The sequence below is a fragment of the Hyalella azteca genome, unplaced genomic scaffold, assembly GCF_000764305.2.
Source record: "Hyalella azteca isolate HAZT.00-mixed unplaced genomic scaffold, Hazt_2.0.2 contig10098, whole genome shotgun sequence".
NCBI classification, from domain to species: Eukaryota; Metazoa; Arthropoda; class Malacostraca; order Amphipoda; family Hyalellidae; genus Hyalella; species Hyalella azteca.
The window spans coordinates 800,034-822,315 of record NW_025940147.1 but is presented as its reverse complement, the minus strand read 5'-3'; the positions used below and the strand labels follow the sequence as shown (position 1 = coordinate 822,315).

The following is a 22,282-nucleotide window of genomic DNA, read 5'->3' as shown; positions in this document are numbered from 1 at the left end:
GACTTCCGTGATGGGCCACATCGTCGGCTTACCTGGTGTTGGTTCAAATTTTTATACACCATTGACAAATAAAAATTTGTTCCCTCTTCTTTCCAGTTTCATGTATTTGTATTTGTCACTTGAATATCAACCGGTTATTTGTATCATGTTTCCAATTATGAGTAGATTATAACTGTGATATATGCATTGATTTTCGATCAGCGTACATGTTGAATGAGAAAAAATTCACTCTGTACTTTGAGCTTCCATGGCATAGATAAATTTTTTAGGTGGCAACGTTAATGCTTTTAACGTTGTTAGAATAGTAGATAATGAAATCCAACATTATTATAATTAAATACTCATAAATATATGGTGATTTACTTTTATCTCAATAAAAATGCGCAGAAAGTACATGAGACGATCGAACTCCATGATCCATTTACAGATCTGGGGCCATAATTTCCAAATTCGCTAAGTGAACGTAAGTACTTACGCCCTATTTTCTTGTCTATGATTGGTGGATTTTGCTTGAACGGCTGTCAATGATTGGCTGATGAACTTACGATCTCTTAACTTTTTTTGAAAGTATGGGCCCAGGAGAATTTTGAAAGCTTCTCTTTCGTGCAAAACCTTACTCTTTTTTTATCGAAACGTCACGCTTCGGAAGTTTAGAGGTTATCTTCTTTTATTGGATCGTCACCGCCATTATTGGGCCATGCTCCTAAATGTATACTTTGTGACACCTCTGGAGTTCAATGCTGAAAAAATGGTTTTGCAATCATACTTCACGTATCAATATAGTTTTAGTTTGTCCCTTGCTGCAATTAACAAAGTTCTTCAATGAAAAAGGCTTACCTTTGCCATTTCACGTATCGCATGATGCGCTAGCTTCTTATTCACATGGATTGTTACTTTTAGATTGATCGACTACTAAAAACCGGAAAACCATGCATTATTAGCCAAGTTCATCGTTACGATTCGTACGAACAATGTGGGCCACATGCGCACCAGCATCGCAGCTAGTAGTTTCAGATGACGTCATCGCAGTTGCATGTCTACGGGTACGCTCACAGTGAAAGCAGGTTGCCAGCGTGCTGGTTACCTGCTCAGGCTGGCGCCTGAAACCATAGAATACAGAAGCCTGTTCGTACAGGTTTTCACTGTGAATACTCACATTATTATCCTATGTTCATTCTTGTGGCAGGTTATGGCAGGTTGCCCGCGCGGGCAAACCTGTTTTCACTGTGTGCGTACCCTACGGCCAGACACGCGTGATCCGTTGGCTGCAAGCGAGCGCAGTCTGGCAATTTGTGTATTGAGCAGCGCCGCGCACCGCCGTATCAGGGAGGATCAGACGAGCTTTGCCGGCCGTGTTTCTACCATAGCTACAATCGCTCTTCTCACCGCTGTGTGATTTCCCTAAGGAGGTCTGCTGCAATAATTGGCTACTCCCCGTGTTTTTTTTTCAAAAACAGTTATCATAATCTCATTTCGCATTTAATGAATTTCTTGTTTTTCTTTGGCTAACTATTGCCAATTTTCCAATTAAAGTTTTGTTGATATTGTATTATGTTATAGAAATGATGCATTATAATTATGATGTGGCCATTGTAACTTAATTATTTCGCATCAAATGTGTAATTGAACCAGTTCTGCTAAGCATAAGATTTTCTTCATGATGAATTCAACCATCATTTGTGCATCATCATAGTGTATTACCACACTTAAGCTCCTATATATTATCACACTTTAGCTCTTTTGTATCACCACACTTTAGCTCCTTTGTATTGCCACACTTTAGCTTCTTCATATTATCACGCTTTAACTCCTTGTTTCATTGCACTTAAGTTTGTTTGTTCACGAGAGTGCAGCTTTGCCAGCGCGTCGCATGGATCGCAGCGGCGGTAATTTCATTGATGGAATTTGTATCGCTGTGGCGGCGACCGTTCCGCCGCTCGCGTCATTCTCATCATTTATCGAGGAGCTGTCCGCTATTTTATCTCCGTTGTTCAGGGCTTGTAGATCCATCATCCCTGCGACTGCCAATCTTGGGGGGGCCCTTCATTCCCTTACTCTTTCTATCCTCCCCTCACTCTCTCCTCTCTATACATCCCTTGCTCAAATATCTCTCTGTCCCTCGGTCACTTTATCTCTCTCTTTCTTACTCTCTTGTGCTTTATTTCAACTCCCTTGACTCTCGCATGAATATTTTTCTCTCGCACATTGCTCATCTCGTACTTTGTTATTTTCTTTCACCCACCCGCACTCTTTCATCCACGTTACCTGTCACCCTCGAGACGCTATTTCTCGTCTTTGCGTAACAGTTTTTGTTTCTCTGCTTGCCATTTCTGTCTCTCTGTCTTCTTTTCTCACATTATCCTCTCATCAATCTTTTTCCTATTGAGCCCTCTTCTCTATATTCCCTCTCTTCCTTTCACTACTCGTTGCTATCTTTTTTTTACGTGTATTTTATCCTTTACTGATTTCATCCTCCACACTCCGTCCCTCCCGCCCTACCTCCCCTGCATACTACCGCTCTCCCTCACTTCATTTTTTTCACACTATTTTCCGCACTCACATTTACGCTCTCTTCGCACTTCTCTTCGCTCACACCTTCACGTTTCGTTACTCATCATAATTCCCTTATTTTTTCTTCTCACTGCACTTCTTTTCTTCTTAATTAGTCACGTGCATTAAAATATTGCTCCTCTTGCTCCATCTTTCACTTCATTCTCTTTCCCATGCTCTATCTTGCCTCTTCGCTCTATCTGCTCCCTCACTATCCGTGCTCTGTTCACTTCCTTTTCTTGCTTCATTTTCTCTTTTACCTTCAATTCCTCTCACTCGATCTGTCTCTCTCGCTCGCTCTATTGTGTGATCCATGGCCATTGAACTCCCTCATCCCCTCACTAGCTCGCTCATTTTCGCTCCACTTCCTTCTGAATTCCCTTGCTTGCTCTCGCTCTTTCCACCATCCATCCAGTTTATCTTGGCGCCTCCTCCATTCCTCGCTCGACTCGACTGGGAGCTTCACTCGTCATGTCACTCTGAAGCACCCCAATTTATGCTCACATATGATCAATGCCTTACAGATTAGGTTTGTGTTATTTGATTCTGATGCGAATTATTTAATCAGCTTTAGGGTTTGTTTTGAGTGTATCGTCAAAATGTCCTTTGTTTTCGGCTTTTTTCAGCAATTCCTTAATTATTATTGTTCGTTAATTCGCTTCTTTTTGTTTTCAACAACTGACTATATACATTTCTAATAATTTGGAACGGTTTCTTAGCTTCTCTTAAGTTCTTTTTGTTGACATTTTCCTATAATGTAGAATTTTCTACGTATTTTTTTTCGTCTGTTTTTATCTCTTCTCTATCGTAAGAGAAAGTTTTTAGCAAAATTTCCCGTTTCCAAACGTGCATCACTGCATCAGTCCTAGTTTTGTACTAAGGTATGGCTAATATTCGGGTTGCATTCATGTATTATGTATAAGGCTTATATTCGGAGTATAATTTTATGCGAAATTTCTTGTATAATACTGGTGCTCCACTGCATAGGTTTTATTTATATGTTCTCGTTCTAATTGTTGTCCAGTTCAATATTTACTTCCGAATCTTTATTTAAATTTCATACCATGCGTGAGCTGAAATACTTAATTCGTCTGTCGTAAAGTAGTGATCGTCGTCTGCTAGTTGCAGGGGCTCAGGTTGTCGTACGCTCGTAGCTCTGCAGCATTGCTTCCCTCACTCGCGGTTCGGCAGTGTACTCATGGCTGTGGTGTGTGCTGGTGTGTCGTGTTACCTCGAGTGTGTGATACTACTAAGACGAATAAATCTTACTTTAAGATCATAAAGAAAATCGTATGGCATCCAACCGTAGTAAAATTACATTATCAATTATCTTAAGCTGGCATAATTAAAAAAATCATTAGTTCTTAAATGTTCTAAGTTCTAAAATTTCTTGATCCTATTATTTGACATATACTATAGTATACTGATATAGTTTGGAAAGAACCTGTTATTACTTCGTTCAATATTCAGGTTTACAAATTAATGTAACGAAATCCCGTCTTTGATGACTCGACAAATGTATTTATTAATTGACCTGTTTTGATAAGTCATAAAAAGATTTATATTTTCAGCCGTCCGTGCACTCGATAAAAGCTGTCTCGACTTCGCCATCTACTGCACTGAGGTGAGCCACATCAACAAATCTTTATGCTTTGTGTGTGTAGACGAAAATTTCTTAACAATTCGGAATTGAACACTTTCCTTTCACGGTCAAGTCCAAAATATTTTTTGTTCATAAATATCTTCTTGTTTGATTCTTTCAATGTGATCTGCCAACGTTAATTTGTTGTAGTTTGATTAGTTAGGCTACTAGGTATGCTGGACGGCAATGAAAGTTCTAAATGAAGACATGAATTTCCCCCAAAACACTTTGATTTTTCTCTTATCACGATTATATGCTCCAACTTTGGTATAAAATTTACTTGAATAATTTAAATTTAATAATTCACAAATTTACTCATGCTGTTGCTGGCCTCGGTAGACCATAGTATGCATGCAATTTAACTTGAATGTCGCGCAAAAAAAACGATCATAATTCTTAGACTTTCTCTGAAATAAGTTATTTTTCTAATTCTAGTTTCGAGTTCATGACCGCCAAGCTGCGAGAGATAGTTATCTTGACTCTATGTGGACAATGACTAAGTTCAGCTGTACTTTTTATGTACGTGTATTTGAAAAGGGCTTAGAAATGTTTTTTCTGACTGCTACCTTACGAGTCACCGATTTCGTGGACTAAAACTCTAAGGCTGATTGGTATCCTTTACAAATTATTAGCTTCATAATAAGGCACTAGGCTGTTGAAAGACTCCTTTTATACTGTTTCTGCAAGTCGGTATAGCTTTTTGGTTAAGGTTTTCGGTTGAGCGTATTGAATTTCGGTACAATTGGAAATTAAAGAACAAAGAAAGCGTTGAAACTTTTATTGTTGTAGTTCCGAAAAGAGAATAGGTTCGCAGTACGAAGCCAGGAGGTAATGAAAAGCACGAAGTGCGTTGAGGAACTCGTGCACTATAGGATCTCTGCATGTGCAGACGGGATCCAGAACAAAATTGACCAATGATGAGGATACAGAATGATCTGACACTGCACTTGAAACCTTGCTAAGAGAAGTAATCTGACCTGAAGTTAAGAAATTCTCTACATCACCAAAGGGAATAAGTTTACCTGCTAATGAAAAAGCACTGCCACGCAAGCACGGAACTACACTGAAATCTTTCAAGAACTGCAATATATCTATTCCTATTAAACCCTCCAGTTCTACTGTATCGCTACAGTTGGCCTCATGAAGAGAACTATTAGGAAGAAAATAGTGAAAACAGTAATAGGAGTGTTCGCTCGTACTGAAAGGAGTTAAGGTTGTCGACTTTGGAGTCGACTTTGCCTCTTAACACGAGACAAACGATAAGCGTATAAACGTTAACAAATTAAATAGACAATAAATTTTAACAAGCGATGTTTTCATACAGTACAAGCGACGGCCTTAGAGGCTAACCTGACTAGTGCGTGAGGCATGGGGACGAACAATGCGTGAGTGCGTGATGCTCCGAGCAATGCGTGAGTGCGTGATGCTCCGAGCAATGCGTGAGTGCGTGATGCTCCGAGCAATGCGTGAGTGCGTGATGCTCCGAGCAATGCGTGAGTGCGTGATGCTCCGTGCAAGGGCTGCGTGATGGCTGGCGCTGTTCTCGTCCACAACATGAACGACTCGACGCTCCGCTGCGCACGTGGCCGCTCTGCCATCTGTCGGTGACGGCCAATTTCTTTACGGCCTCCATTATTCCTTTTATTTTGACCTGCCGAATTTTCTGCATAGTTGCAGCGCCAGGTTCGAGCGATGGCATTTTGTTTACGTGTAACAATTTTATCAGTTGGTAGTTTTCGTTGATTTTATAACTTTATCATTTGAAAAAGTTATAATATCAACGATCAACGATTGTTTGATTATAACTTGCTCATTTGATTTCGCGATTGCTGAACCAATGTATGATAGTATTTTTTGATGAAAAGTTCGTCTGTCGATGTTAGACCTTACAAAATGTGTAACAGCGACGTAGGTGTAATAGCGTCGTTCTAAAATACATTTAAAGTTATGAATGATTTGCGAAACGATTTTGTATAGGACACTGAAGATGAATTGAGAGACTGAAAAATGCCGAAGTTACTACTAGAGCATGACACTGAACGAGCTATGGGAAGAAAACAGGCACGGGAAACACAGCGAGTGACACGCAAACCTAACCAAGTGAGAGGGCCAGTGAGTGTCCTCGTCAGAGCTCGACGAGTGAAGAGGGAAGTGAAGGCCCAGGCAGGACGTTTAGGCCTATAGGAGTGACATACCTGCTATATAACAGCGCAGTGAGCCGCGCGACCAACAGGCTCTGTTTATCGGGACGTCGACGTCATTTGCTGGCTTCAGGGAGACTGAGAAGCGTTTATTAGCGCCACGCAGGTCCTCGCATGACGCTTCACGGAGGAATTGTTGCATCGTGGCTCCAACCTTTGGGAAAAATTAGACGCGTGTTCTTTTAGACTATAAATGACTCCTCGCGGTAATCTACAGCCGACATTGTACTTTTTTGGCCAACATGCTTGTGTCTTTATTTCGAAAATTTTTATTACCATTCAACTGGGATTTCTTATTCTCTTGTGAATTATGATGGGCGATCTACAATTTTTAATGCATTTCTATTCAATTTTTAGTTTTCTTTCGAAATGCCGATGAATTATTTGCAAAACTCTCTTAACATTGTGCTCTTTTCTTTGGACTTAATATTGCGCATTGGATTCATTAGGTCTTGTATGACATAACATCGAGTGAGCACGAAATTGGTTTTTTATTACAATAAGAGACGCATAAATTTTAATTGAGCTCACTCTGGACCTTCAAAAACGTGAATCTGACCCTCAATGCCTTCTGTTGTGGCAATGTGTCTCCTAAGACTTTTTCTCGGACCTCCATTGAAGGAGATTTGAATTGATGTGCCCGCAGTGACCACCCTTACCATGAACGTGACTCAAAGTACCTCAATATGCTGCTTGTTTCATGATGTTCGTGGCTTGATACCAGAAAATATTGATAATATGTCGCAGTTTTTCTAGGAACGCGTCTCTATTAAAATTTTAACATGCTTTATCCGCACCACCTCACCCTACAATTGTGTCTATTATAATATCCTCGGTTTTATGTTATGCTGCTTCCCAGACATCCTTAGCTCAGAACCTTCATGAATATTGCTCATTATCCGTACTTGAATGACCATTTTTCGTGATGAACTTTACTCGCAACCCTAACTATGAACTCGCTTCAAGTATGGATATTGCTTTTTCGCATTGAAATAATACATGCAATTTAGTAGGATTACTGCACATTTTAATAAAAAGTATTTAATTGGCTCACTTTGCTTACTTACCAATACGTGTCATTTGTCATATTAATTATTACTGAACCATTGTAAAAGCACTGATTTAGTGAATATATTTATTATTTCTAAGGGTGTGCTGCGGTCATCCTGTCGTTATGATTGTTTATAACATAGAATATTTGTCTACGCTAAATTCGCGCTTTACCGCACTGCTCGGGCTGAAATCGGTTGGTGCGTGGCCGTGCTTGTACGATCATCATGCGTGGTGCACAATTGTTTGCTCGAACTTCATGTGTTGTGCATGATTACTTGTACGATCATCATGCGTGGTGCATGATTGCTTGTACGATCATCATGCGTGGTGCATGATTACTTGTACGATCATCATGCGTGGTGCATGATTGCTTGTACGATCATCATGCGTGTCATGATTGCTTGTACGGTCATCATGCGTGGTGCATGATTGCTTGTACGGTCATCATGCGTGGTGCTTATAGATAATTGCTGATCATTTTGCACATGCACATGAGCGTCCTATAACGATCGTTTTATCTATAATGCTACGATTGTTCTTGGTACATTTCTATGATATTAATTACGGCTTTAACTAACGATCGAAATTTCCGAATTTTATGCGGTTTATTTAGAAAAAAAGCTGTGATGTATGAAAAACTATTATAAATGAGATATAATTTTTCAATCAAATTTTCCAGTAATATTTGATTTTTCCCAGATTAAAATTTATTTTGCTGTCTCTATCCTTTATTTACCGCTCTTTTTCCACCCTCGCTGCTGGCAATTAATAGTGGCACAGCGGCTGTCTGGTCTCGCCGTGGCCTAAACACGGTTAGGTCGTCCCGATCATTTCGAGCGTTCGCGTGCACGCGAGGCGTTGGCTAGCCATACATCCATCCTGTCTGATGATGAAACGCCGCGTCAACTGGCGTTTCTTTATCAAATCGATCGATTGGAATGGGCAGTAATGCTTGCCTGCGCATGATTATTTGCGGCCAGCTAAGGACCACAGATCGATTCGAGTTCCATTCATACTGCCACTCACACCTCCTCTACATGGCGCATCAATGGACGATCGTGGGTGCAGCAGACCTACAGGGATGACTCGAGTCACATCAATTATTTGTCGTTATTAGCTGATATTTCTGTGACGGCAACTATTCATGATATTGAATATGTAAAGCTTACGTTATTACTGTTGTTGTGGGAGTTTCTGATCTTCGAGAGTTGAATGCAATGGAGACATATGGAGACATTCTCTCGGGTATCTTCACAATTGTTCCATACTTAACTTACTAGGTTGATGAGTCAAGGATTGTAAACTATGTTCACATCAGCTGTCATTCTTAGATGAGGAAATAACAGCATGTTCACCATGCAAAAGTCCTTAATTTTCCTGGCTTAACTAAACTTGCTGTGGGATAAAAGAAATTATGTGTCTTACTATTTTTTGTACATTTCCAAAGTTGAAACTGAAATCTATTGTCGTCTAATTTGTTCGTATTGCTAACAAATGCAGCGACAGCAACAACATTTTTTTAGGTAATGAGCTATCACAGATTTAGATGTTAGTACCTGCCAACGGGGACGTGGCAAGTTTTCACTCAGCTTTTTTCCTGCCATTCTCAGTTCTGATTTTGACGCTTGAAGTATTTTTAGTTTCCAATCCTGCTTTTTACTAGTGAATTACCTGTTACTCTACATTTATGACCATTGACTAATGCCGCAACAATCTTTTCTACTTAGTCATGCTTTTTGTCTCCGTGTCGGCAGAAGTGATATCAATGTCAAAATTATCGCTGATTTTCGAATAGGCGTTTTTATCGCGGATTATTTTTTCCTGCCGCCGAGGAATATTTTGAGCCGGTTCAAGTCAGTCCGGCTCGCTGCTCAGGCCTTGTTTATGCTCGCGGGAAGCGCTGCCTCTAATCACTTCATTACTGCATCCTTTACCGCATTATTCGCTCTCATTTTTGCCTCGTGCTCCTGCTAATCGATTATAATTTCGGAATATGGCCCTTCCGTTGTCACCATCGTGGTGGCCATCATACTTTGTGATGACATCACCAGCTTCGTGTAGGCGGCTAGCGTCAAAGTTGTGCTGAACTAACACGGAGATGTGAAAATGATGTTCTTATAGTTTGCTAGCGTCTTCATGTAGTGAAGATGCTATTTTTCACACGTTTGCTTGTGTGTTCGAATGACAGAGCGCCTTTTATTTAGTTTCTGTTTCTTATGATGATTTAATATAAATTTTAGACTAAAATATAATAGGTTAATATAGTAAGAAAGGCTGCTCCATACATATGTTCCATAGGTGACCCTGCAATGTCCCAGCCACGTCAGTTTTCCGCTAGTTTGCCCCGCCGTTCCCGCGATGACTTTTGCTAAAAATTACCAATGGCTTTTTTCACACAGAGCCTCGCCAAGCTGCAGCCACTAATTATATTCCCATCAGGCCTCGCACAAAGGCATTAATTAGCGAATCTCGCGTTCAATGGCGACCAAACGAAGCACCTGCCGTGGCCAGATCACGTCACTCCGGCACTGCCGTCCGATATTTCATTCAAACTTCGTGCAACTTCGTGTTAAGAGAGCGGAGAGAAGTGGATGTTGTGTATATGTATTTTGGCTGAGATTGCTAAACCAGCTCCGTTTTTTCCAGTGCCAATATAATATAAGTAGATTTCGTTTGACGAAGAGCTGAACAGCGGATCGTCCCCGACTTTCCAATGACTGAGCAAATAATGGCCTCGGTTGCCCGTATCACCCGCCTAACTGGTGGTGGAAAATGATGAGAATCTGAAGGTAGAATCAGAGATTATTGGAAGCAACAAAAACTAAGGGATATACTGCAAGTGAATTAATTTAAGGCATTATAGTATTGAAAATTCTTTATTACTTGGTGTAAAACAAAATGCATTACTTGGAGGTGCACATAAGTTCAAGGAAAAAACCGAAATAAAACTTAACATAAGCTGCAGCATTATTTTCTTAGCAATTAGGAAGAAGCAAATACTAGAAATTAATCAATAGAAAGTACACGAAGCTTTGGGCTTTAGAATCGTTGAAGGTAAGTCGAAATAAGTAGTTTCAAAGAAGTTAATTCTACTAATATGCTCTTGCTATGTTTGAATACAGTCTCCCAAATGACGAGGCTCGGTAAGATTAGCGTTGGTTCAGTGCAGCTGTGCGTAGCTCTGAGCGTGCCTTCAATACCAGACTAATGAAGCGACTGAAGCATTGGCCGCCTCCAACACCCGCCTCAGAATTACGGTCAGGTTTTGGGTGGCCGATGAAGGACAGGATTGGCCGGCAATGGTTTGAATAAATTTATCAATTTGTCTAGGCTTTAGTTGAAACTAAACTAAAGATTGCATTTAACCTTTAGGGTAGGATAAAACGAGATGGATTATTGACCTCTGGGATACTAGGTTGAGAATCTAATCTGCTTTTCTTTGCCGAAGCTAATATCAACATGGAGATGAATGTGCTACACCGTTAGTAGTACATGCTGATGAATGAGCTGCGCCAGTATTTATAGTTACGCTCGATTTAAGGCGAAACTGAATCTGTAAGCTGTTCAAGGTCAAAGCTTAGCATTATAATTTCTATGCTTAACTCTCAAGTTGATGCCAAGTTAAAATGGGTGAATTAGTTGAATGAATTAATTGAAGGAAATTGTATTGTCTGCTGGAAAATGCTATCGATGCTCAATTTTTTATGGTTTATGTTCATTGAAATTTTTCTCCTACTTAGAGAATTTACGAGTTACAGAATGAAAAATAATGCATTTGAAGTTCAAAATCTTCTAGAATGCACCATGCACGATTTATTTTTCATGTTGCTATTTCTATGTCTGATTACGTCATGATTGATCTTGCCGTTTTGAAAGCGAGTGTCCAACGTAATGCATCCCTTGCCTGCCAGGCCTGGCACTTTGCAACTCAAATCGTAAAATTGGAGCTTCTCCGCCCTGCTGACGTACATATATAACCTAAAACGGTACATCAATTTTTTAATTAATGGTAGCTCGGACGGTAAAAAATAGCTCTCGATAATTTTTCGCGATTCTAAATTCCTATTGTAAAATCCTTCACTAAGTAGATTCTTACATATTGTGTTAGATATTATTTTTACAATGTACGGTAGAGGACGAATTTTGGACCCATACGAGTCTCGGGGAGTAATGAGGCCTGAAATATGGCCTGGAACGGGCCTGTGGAGGCCTGAAGCCTGGCATATAGAACTATGCGGGGTCGCATGAATAGAAAACTGTGTGCCTAATGAGCTGTGAAAACGCCTGGATCATGGGGCCAAATTATATTTTTTTTGTAAGAATATAAACTTCGTTACTGCTCACCTATCACTGAGGGAAAATGAGTTAGATTCGAGAGTGACATCAGTTATGTTGTAAATTTGAAAACGGCATGAATTGCGACCATCCTGAGCTAACGATGCATGGCAACACGACACTCGCATCATTCGCTTAACTAGCTCCTCTACTCCCAATGCACCGAGCGCTGGCTATGAATAGCATTTGTTTTCACCAGTTTGGAGAACGTTCATTTAGATAGTAGTTTCATTTCCAGTTTTGTTTTGCAAATATACATGCAATGACTTTAAAAAAATTGCTTCTATAATTTTACTCAGGATTTGTCGAATATTCCTAATCAAGGGGTTAACTGCAAATAATTTTCGATTCTCATTTTACTGATATGAATTTCCTTAATGTATTTGTACTTGCCTTAGTTAGAGATCAATCAGTTTTGCTGCCCTAATTTAGCGGCATCTTGGCTGCGTGAAATTTAGTGAGGTTCCTCGAAGTTTCAGCTAAACTTTCTCAAACGTTATTGTACCTTCTACTCCTATTTGACAATTTATGCTGCGTTTCCGGATATTAATATGCAAAATTTCACTCAATACATATGTGATTTATTCTAATTAATGTCTTGAATCTTCTTTGCTGATTTTTTTATTAGTGTTGGAATCGGTACTTCACGATGTCGATAAAAATGAGCGTCATCTAAATTTCTCGTAAAAAATTTCTTGCTGTTAGGATCCCTGTTGATACAGAGTAGCAAGAAATCTAGCTGTGATCTCTGGCCCACCTAAATTAGATGAGACCTAAACTCGCCCTTGAGACATGTCCCTACCCGAACCAAGATCCGGTTGAAAGTAATGGGTTTCTTGACTCTTAGTATGACAATAAATTGTCAAGTAAAAAAAAACTTTACAAACTTTGAGTTTTTTATGGTTAACTAATGCCTCGGGTACTCTGTTGTTAGAACATAAATTGTTCAAGAAGATTGTTTTCGGTTACAAAATATATTACAAACTATCGTAACGACAAGAAACAACGGTGAACGACTTAGTTCGGGACCAGAAAGTATGAGAGCGTAGCTCTGGATTTAATTTTCGGTTGATGTGATTCGAAACTGCAGGCTCACGAAAGGCAAGCCACTCGTCTAGTTTCACTTCAAGGCTCCAACCGTTGGTGTCTTAATGTAAAAATCCGTATAAAGCATGACTAGAATTGTATTTCATCGTAAATTATCCAATTCAACCCCGTTCATATTTTTTCTTAACTCAATTTATGGTGACATGAATGGTCAATTTCAATGCTCGATGCATAAACCTACGCATGCTGAAGACGCGCGCTCATTAGATGGTCTCCATTAGTCTTGCTGGCCCTTGAATATTCTCAAGCACTTCGGAAATAATATTAAGCTTCCTCACATTCTTCTGAAGGCGACGCGGTGCTTTTTCGTTCTCTCTATTGCAGTTAAAGTTGAGGTTAGCCATTATCTTTATTAACGCGTTTTTGAGTCACGTCTTAATATATTGATAAAATATTGCAATGATCGATGTTCAAATGATGAAATTTATCGAAATTCTTAAATATGCTCATCTTATTCGAGTGACCAATCTTCGAGAATAAGGTTTGTAAGAATGTCCGCATTATTTATGATCCAGATCCACAAAAATGTGTTTATTCAACCAACATGATAATGAATTGATATATGAGATAACGATTATATTGCTTAATTCATAATAAGAAAGTTTACTTTTCACCTTGATAATCAGCAAAAAACTCATATTTCACCAGGAGGCACCGTAATCGACACGAGTCACGCAGTCTTGTGTTGCCGGTACCTCGCTGTCGCAAATTCACGTCAGTCTGCAACGCCTTAAGATTTGAGCTCGCATTATTTTCTAACCGTCCTATTAGATAGCCGACGCATAAACTTTTCAGTAATTCTTTTAATCGTTTTTGGCAAAAATATTTTTTTTTAACATTAGCAACAAAATAGCATTCGGTACAGCCATTTCTTAAGAAATCTAGATCGATCTCGTGTCGTCTGCTGGATTTTTTTTATCAGATCCTAGTTGGTTTCCCGGCGTTGCCTGCAAAGACGGGCTCAGCGATTGAAATTCGTCGTTTTTTAAGTCTCATTATTTCTGATCCAATCTTGCAGAATATTATTTATAATTGTTGCATAAACCCGAATCTATTTGCAAATTCTCCAAACGAAAGTAATGTCTGTAAGAAAAGGCTATTTTAAATTAAGCTTAATAACTCAACTCATATTCAACTCCCATGTTTTAATTTGGAGAAATGGCATATTTTTATAGAACGAATGCTACATATATTAAATCGAAAAAAATTCAAATTTCTATTTCAGAAACTTTCCTCTGAGAAAAGTTAAGCGTTTTCATCATTAAAAATAGAATTCAGTTAAAGGTAGTATCAAAACATGATAGGCTTTATGGACACACGCATGGATATCTCGTATACGTACGAGAGACTTGTTCATTCACAGTTGAGGCCACAAACACACCTACAAACACACCTACAAACACACCTACAAACACACCTACAAACACACCTACAAACACACCTATAAACACACCTACAAACACACCTACAAACACACCTACAAACACACCTACAAACACACCTACAAACACACCTACAAACACACCTACAAACACACCTTCAAACAAAACTTTCATAAATGAACTATGCTCACTGCTTGATTCAAAGTTGCGTGGAATTATCATTTCCGGTAATTTGAAAATATTATATCCCGAATCGCGTTTAGAATGTCAAATTAGGGGAATGATAGACTCAATCAAACTTCTACATAATTAACCCTAAATCTTCATTAAACTTCCATTTGTAAATTGAATGAAATTTACGAGTTTTCAATCGTTTATTCAATTTCATGAATTGTTTCGAAATTTTATAATATATTAGTGATTTATAACCGTCTTGAGGTATTAATAATAATAATTTTTTTTATGTATGCTTCGAGTTAGTATTTAAATTAATGGCCCTAATCTCCATAGTTTTCGAATAAATTATTCCAAGTACTATGCTGGTTTTGTTCCGAGCGTGAATGCGACTAGAAGCGTTGAATAACGAGACTCGCTCATTTGATCTCCAGAGGCATTCATCCAGCAACCATTTGTTGGTAGGTTGCTTTTACACTCTCGCGTGGCTAAGACGAGCTGGAAACACAACCTCGATATGATATGAATGCCAAGTTGAAATTACTATTACGAGAAACCAGTTGAATCATATCGTCGGAATGTAAAATTGGCTCTCAAAATGAGAGATACGAGTAAAACGTTCTTGATTAATCGGGACTTTTTGAACGTCACATTATTCACGCTAACGCGGAACCACTTTCTTTCTGCGAAAATTTGTTAGAAAAAACTGACTTGTGAGTCTTTTTCCTGTGCACTCAGTCGCAATGCTTCGAAGCTCCAACCAATTTGTAATTACTTGTGTTGCAACATCGTTTATTCAGTTGATATGTGAGGCCAGAATCGTTATCCCACGATTCTCTGCTAAGACCACCTATGTAGAACCATCAGCCAATTCCATGCCACGAGCCCAGGAAACTGCTTGGTGACTGCAAAACGAGTTACCAATGTAGAATTTGCATAAAATATTATTATTATTGAATATTTCTCATCAATAATCGCTTTGAATTTGTAAAGCACGCCCGTGCCTGGAGGCAGTACTCTCGAGTCCATTACTGAAGCTTTACGCCCTTGTTGGAGACGCAGCTTATTTGCATGACACTTGTCGCTCTTCCGGGCCCTGATGCCGAGCAAACACGCCGCCCTCGCCCTGGTCGTGCGAGGGGCTCGTCGATACACAGCTGCCCTCGGTGATGGTAAGGGAGGGTTGGCGTTGCTGGAGATGGTGGAAAGGGGGAAACATTTTAAAGGAAAAGAATAATAGCTTTCTGGAAGGTAGTCATCCTTGAAAGAGATTGTGCTCTAGGGGATGGTTAGCACGAACGAGGGATCGTTTTCTATGGAATTGGTGAACAACTAAGAACAAATTTTCAGGAACGGTATTAGATAATCGAAATGATCGAAACCTGAAAATGAAGGAAGAATTGTATTTGTCCAATTTCGCGCAACACTTCAGCTTGTTTGCATTTACCACTCGGCGTTAGCAATCAATGTACACAATAAATTTTATCGCGGTTATGCTTTTGTTTCTGTAAACGCAGCTTAGCTCATGGGATATTATTACATGATTATTTTACGTTCCCAAATACATTATTTTAGTAACAACACGCAGCCGGATACATTGGCATTAAGGAGTTCTGTTCTCCCATCCTGTTCTATTTTGTACCTCATTTGAATTATTTATCTTGCCTATTCGCAATGCTATAAATGTTTCAGGGTTACAGCCGCACTAGCGTATTTCAGTGATGCAAGAGTCCGGTAGCTGCGTGTGAATAATGTAGCCCGCAGTCATTAGGTAAGGTTGATACGGTCCATAGTAAGTTCCATGACAGCGCACGAGTAGAATTAAGCCTATCAACATGCATCAAAGTAATGGAGACATCAAGGTGATGGAGCAACCCGTGTGCCTTTGCTACGTCATCGCCCCTGTTCCGCTCTCATCACGCTTGTCCGGCCGCATTATCATCTCTCGGAGGGCCAATTATGGCCTCTAATTAACCGTAATTTGTATCAAATTTCCCTCAATTCGTCTAGTTTGCTTGCTTCATTTTACGGACGTTTCCGGACTTTTTTTTTGTTGAATGGTACAGTATTTTCCTAGAGTGATGACGTAAATGGCGTTATTTTTTTATTAATCGGCCTAACTCGATTGTTCAATTAGCGAGATGCTCAATGTTATGTTTTGTGATACTATTCCTACCAAAGTTTATGCTTTGATTATCTCTTTCAAATTAAGCTTTGTTCGCAGGTTTGTATGATTCAGTTAAGTTTTATTGATCAAAGTCGATTATTGTTTTAACTCTGAGAGTTCCTAGACAATTAAATGTCCCTTACAGTTATGATGCAGGAGGATGGATGGATAGAAAAAGATAAACTTTATAATTATATATCACCGCCCTATGCAACAGCTACTATAAAATGCTTTACATTGTTGATTATGATTAAGCATTCATGCCTATTCTCCACTACCATTCATCTCTTAAAAAGCGTGTGCATAATGTAACGTCGTCTGAGATTTTGGTTCTTAAGTTGATCACGAAGTTATTTTTAAGGCTGTGATTCTGGTAATGCGACAGTGTGTTCTTATTTTTCACGAATATTTTTGATGCTCAATGGCATCGATTTTTACTGCTATCGCGTACAATTAAGTAGTTCGTGTCTTCAGCGAGAACTGATTGTTCATAAATTTAAAGTAATTTGCTCGTGGAAATCATACATATGAGGAAAGTCATATTTTTTAAACCTGCATGAGACATTGGATGACAAGGCCATGTACGAGTTTGGTAATCCTGGTAACATTAAGAGAAATAACTGAGAGTGTTTTTAAAGCAATCATTTTTACGAGTCCTCAGACCCGTTAGATACTTCTGTTTCATTCACGTGAGCTTTTAATAAAGCCAGCCGGACAACTTTCATTGACTTTTTCAGTCCCGATTTTATTTCTGCGCGCCATAGCTTCCAGATTTTATTTTGATTTTTCTTTAGAAAATATCTCGTTTCGTTTCCACTTTCGTCACGTGGATTCTCATCAAAATCTAACGGTAGTGTACAACAACATTTTTCTTGCCGGTTCTAGTGAATTTTCTCCCTATTTAACACTCTGGTCGTACATCTTTCGGCAAAAATCCTGTTGTGCTCAGTTTTCAATGCTAGAAGTTTTCGCGCAGAGTATTTACATTCTGTTAACTCAGACTCGCTAAATCTTATAAACCGTTTGCAACTCTTTCAAGAACTATCAATTTTAGGATGAAAAGTATCGAAATTTATATTATGGAAGGGTTTACAGCGTTGAAAATGAATCGTAACGATTCAAGCAGAATTACCTTAGCTCCACGTGAATTGCGCAAAACTCACCGCTTTATTTAAGTACCTACTTAATTATAGTTTTAGAAATCAGACGTGCAGCAGAGTAGCTACTCTAATATTGAAAAAATATTAATACCGCAAAGATATCAATGACGCTGGCTGAACTGAAGTCCGCAACCCTCTCATTGAAGCTAAATTATGTGCCATGTATTTAATATTTGAGTTGGTAATTTTTGTTTACATTTTGTATAACATAAAAGCGATTCAAAAGCATACTCGACCTCTGTCGGCTTATATATGAAATATGTCATTACCACAATCATCTAATGAGATCTATCCCTCAACTTAATCAGGAAGTTATTTATTTTCTATAATATCTCCTAAAGTTTTAACTACTCATCAGAGTTTTGCTAGAAAAAAAGCGAGGTCGGCAGCTGGCTGCTGCAGCGCCTCGGAACTGATAAGTGCGAAGAAGAGCGAGGAGGTTGGTTTTTACGCGCGCTCTGAAGTATCAGAAGTGGCTTCTTGCTCCGTTCCTTCTCCGGCTCTGATGACTTTAGGCCAAAAAAGCCATCGTCCCTCTGATCTATTTAGCCATCACACTTCTTACTGAGATGTGGCTTGACGGCAAGACCGTTGAACACTCACCAGAAAAGTTGCTGCTTTATTCGACCGGTATTAATCCAAACAACTTGAAAGATGTTCGTAACCTTAGCGCGAGCTCGTTGTAGGCGTGAGCAGCTTGTCTGACGTCTGTTTTAGTGAGTGCTCGAATGTTTGTAGATATAAGGGAACGTAAGGTATGAATGTGTAGAGCGACAATGTCTTGCATCTTTGTTAATGAGTGCAGGAATGTCTGTTACACATCCACGCGTTACTTCTCCACCGATGCTCGCGAGTGCGGCTCGCGGCAGCGCAGGCCAGATCGTCTCAGGGGCAGCCTGGCACAGGCTTCAGGTGGATTTGCGACGTCATTTGGTGTCATATCGACTTGTTCCCTCTCGTGCAGAACGTCATCGTAAAGGCCTTAACGTCTAGTGCCTCAAAAACGAGTTTTATATCTCGAATCCTAATTGCAGGAAGCGGATCATTCTATCTTTCATAGCGCAGTTTTTCATTGCTCTGTTTTGAGGTCAGCGTCGGATTTTAGGACATGCGCGTGTTTTGACCTTCACTTGTATGTCATTTTAAAAATCTCTATTCACTCTTAAACTACCTATGTACGCAAATTGAAAATTAAGAGTTTAGGATATCTAATTACTGGCCCTACTTGAAGATAGTACCGATAGTTTACCGGTCACTTTGTACTTTTGGTCACCATTATGTTTCACACACAGCCAGAGAGAAAATGTACTTCCGAAATGATCTCGCAGCCTAATGCTACAAACGCTTCAGTATGAGTTTGACTGTATTCAAAGAGTAGGGATCTTCATTTTTTTCCCTTAAATCTTCTCCATGATCTGAAATGGCTTTGATGGACTCATGCGTGGCATTGATGTGGCATTCATGGACTCATGCATGCACAGCAATAATTAAGCTGTCTGAGTGCAACATAAACAATTTTTCCATCAATGTGTCTAAAAAAAGGACTGGAAACTAAGGAATGACCTCTTTTCTCTTCTTCACTATGTCTTCTCTACTTGCATCTAAAGATTTTTTTGATGTACTTGCTATTCCCAATATTCGCTGCGTAGAATGACCAACTGCATGTTGGGGCAGATGGCAGATGGCTTGCATTCTCTCGGACACCCATGCAGCTTTTGCCTCCACTGCAACAGCCAAAGTAGCAAGTTAAACCGTGCGCAATTGAAAAATTTCACAAGTACGGTTATACAGAGCTAATTACAAAGTAAAACAGATTACCGTAAAGTAGCAGAATGACATTGAGGACTATGTAAACCATTTTTACTGCTGTTTGAAAAGTAGGAAAAGAGTTCGTTGACTATCAGCATAGCCTAATCAAAAGTTCAAAGCTAATCTAGGCTATTTAACCTACATTGGTCGCGTGGATTACATATGTAATCCACGTCTACGGAAATCGATCGTAACGAAACTGAACGAAAAGGTGACCATTTTGGTCACGATCACTGCATGGTTAAGTGCCCGGGGTATCACCTGGATCTGAAAGTTGATTGTTGTTTATGAGGTACTGTACGAGAGCAAGGCGAAGCGGGTTCGAAGTATAAATTTGAGGTATGCTCAAAGTTTTCGCCTTCTGCGCTCGGCTTGCGTCGTGTTTGCTCACCCTGATTATCTTTTTCAATGAGAAGAAAATTAAAAATTTATTATTGTTGGGTATTGTATGTCTTGAATGGGTCATGTTGTAATTGATTCTGTTGAAGACAACGAAATCGAAGGTATATTGACTATTATTGGATAAATTTCAAATTTGTAGAGAATCACGCAGTTATTTCTTATTTTGACTTCTTGAGTTTTGCCTTCACTGTTTTTGTCTTTTTTATCACACCGAAATCGCTTGTGATGAAAATAATCAAATTGAATTTCTACAGTGCATCCGTATTTCTCTTTATAATTAAGTTAAGGCAACGAACGAAAACTTACTGAGCTCAAATTAACAAAGACGTCAGGAGGCAGCTGAGCCTAGCATGTTCGTTCATCGCCGTACGTAACCATATCCTCTACGTGCCGGTAATGGCACTTGAGTATTTTCGATGTTATTAGCATAATTTGGTGTGCCTCTGGCCAAACAGCTCCGTCCCCGCGCTGCAATAGATGAAGTTAGAAGCTGAGCAGCCAGCGAGCGCTTCTCTGTATCTTAATTACCATACCACTTAGCCAGGCCCTCAAATTTTACCAAGCCTAATGCATCATTATCCTTCCATTAAACGCAGCTCGCTTGCTGCTGGCATAGTATTTTCAATTTTAATACTTGCCCTGGCAATTTGCCTTGAACACACGACTCCTTTATTGGCGAAATAGTTTGAATTTTGCAACTTGTGGTCTTTTGATCTTGAAACTTCAGCCTGTGATGCAAGATATTTGATAAGTTCCCGTTGAACCGAATTGTATAGGAGACGAGATTATCCAGTGATATGGATCAAAAATGATAGACCCCGCTTACGACCAGCGCACTGCTTGTCGAAAAAGACTTACGTCCCAGTTAGTATGTACGGCGAAATGCCCCGGCTGAATCATTTGAATAATTGCGCTTTTAGCTCACGTGCACAATTACAGCGAGCGACAAATGATGCTCCATTTTAGTGAATTTACTGCACCTCGCATAAGTTCCCAATTACCAGAATTGCTGTCTCCTAAAAATAGGTAATTCTCGAGTTTATTTCCTTTATTTCTGGTACCAAATTACCAAAAATCTTTGTTTCTCTATTCAGATAGAATCTCTGATATTGTGTGCTCACTTTGAGCTCATTTGCGGGAACAAGTAACCTGAACCAATTCTTCAGTGCGTCTAATTCGGTGCGGCTCCCGCGGAATTAGCCTATAAGATGAAGCTCGAATAACAGCGCCACCGGAGCCGGCGAGGCTCTGCAAGCCTTTCAGGGCGGTGCAGCTTGCGGTGGTAAATTGGCTTGATTTGCTCCCAGTGTGGCTTATATCACATGTAAATCCTTATCAGGGATCGCTTCTTTGCACGGTCATTGCATTTTACATCATTGCATTTTTACATTGTATTATTTACTTAACAGCTCCTATAAAGTTCACCGCTGTTTCGCCATCAAGCAAACTTATCGTGTGTATTGAGTACGAAAAATTTAGTCGAATTTTATAATTATTTTCGTGTTAAGGTTAAATAATGGATTTTGTTGAACATTCGTACGGTTTTCTGAAATTCGTTAACCTTACCTGGTATGCAACTTGGGGACTCGCCAACATCAAACCCGATGCTGGTGGATGACGTTAACAGCTTAAATTCTTGTGTATCCGTATTTTGAAAAAAATTCATTATAAGGTTGGCAAGATTAAATTGCCCTGACGTTGATTGATCCACTTTCAATATAGCAAGAAATTGGAGATAATTTTGGCAACAGATAAAAAGTATTGCACAGTTTTGCAGACTAAGATAATTTCTTAGAAACCGTCACGTTTGTGATGTGAAGCTAATTAATTGAAATATTCTCAGAAACTTGAAGGATGTTAAAATGTATCGAATTTAACGGAAATTGACGGCTTCGTAAGGCCGGCATGTGGCCTTCGCCTGGTCGCTGCTTTATCGGATTATTGATCCCAGGCGACAAGCTGTGTAATTGAGTTCTCAGGGCAGAATTACGCACCTTTACGGTCCTCGCTTGACCGTGTCACTTTTCCATCGAAGCCACGTGTAGATTCTTCCGACGCTGCGCAAATGTTCGATTTTTTTCAGTCCCGTTTCACGTGACTTAATTACATTCTTTGTTGAAAGATAATTGCAAACGTGTAGCCGTATCATTTGTGTCAATGAGTCGATTTAAATAAATCTTCAAGTTTGCTTTCAGGTGCTACGTGAAGTTATAGAATTCAGAGAAGCTTCAAAACTAATGAGGAAATTCGTTTAGTCATTCATTCCTGTGTCTCGCTAATGTTCTAATTAATCGTGGTCT

The 22,282-nt window shown here is 39.4% G+C and overlaps 1 long non-coding RNA gene across 1 annotated transcript in view; it reads left to right on the top strand.

Moving 5' to 3' along the window:
- The window catches only part of LOC125178481, a 138,867-nt gene that overhangs the window by 31,457 nt on the left and 85,128 nt on the right, over positions 1-22,282 (top strand). The window contains exon 2 of the long non-coding RNA XR_007156918.1: positions 4,122-4,174. This is a non-coding gene — a long non-coding RNA (uncharacterized LOC125178481). The remainder of the gene's footprint in view (positions 1-4,121; positions 4,175-22,282) is intronic.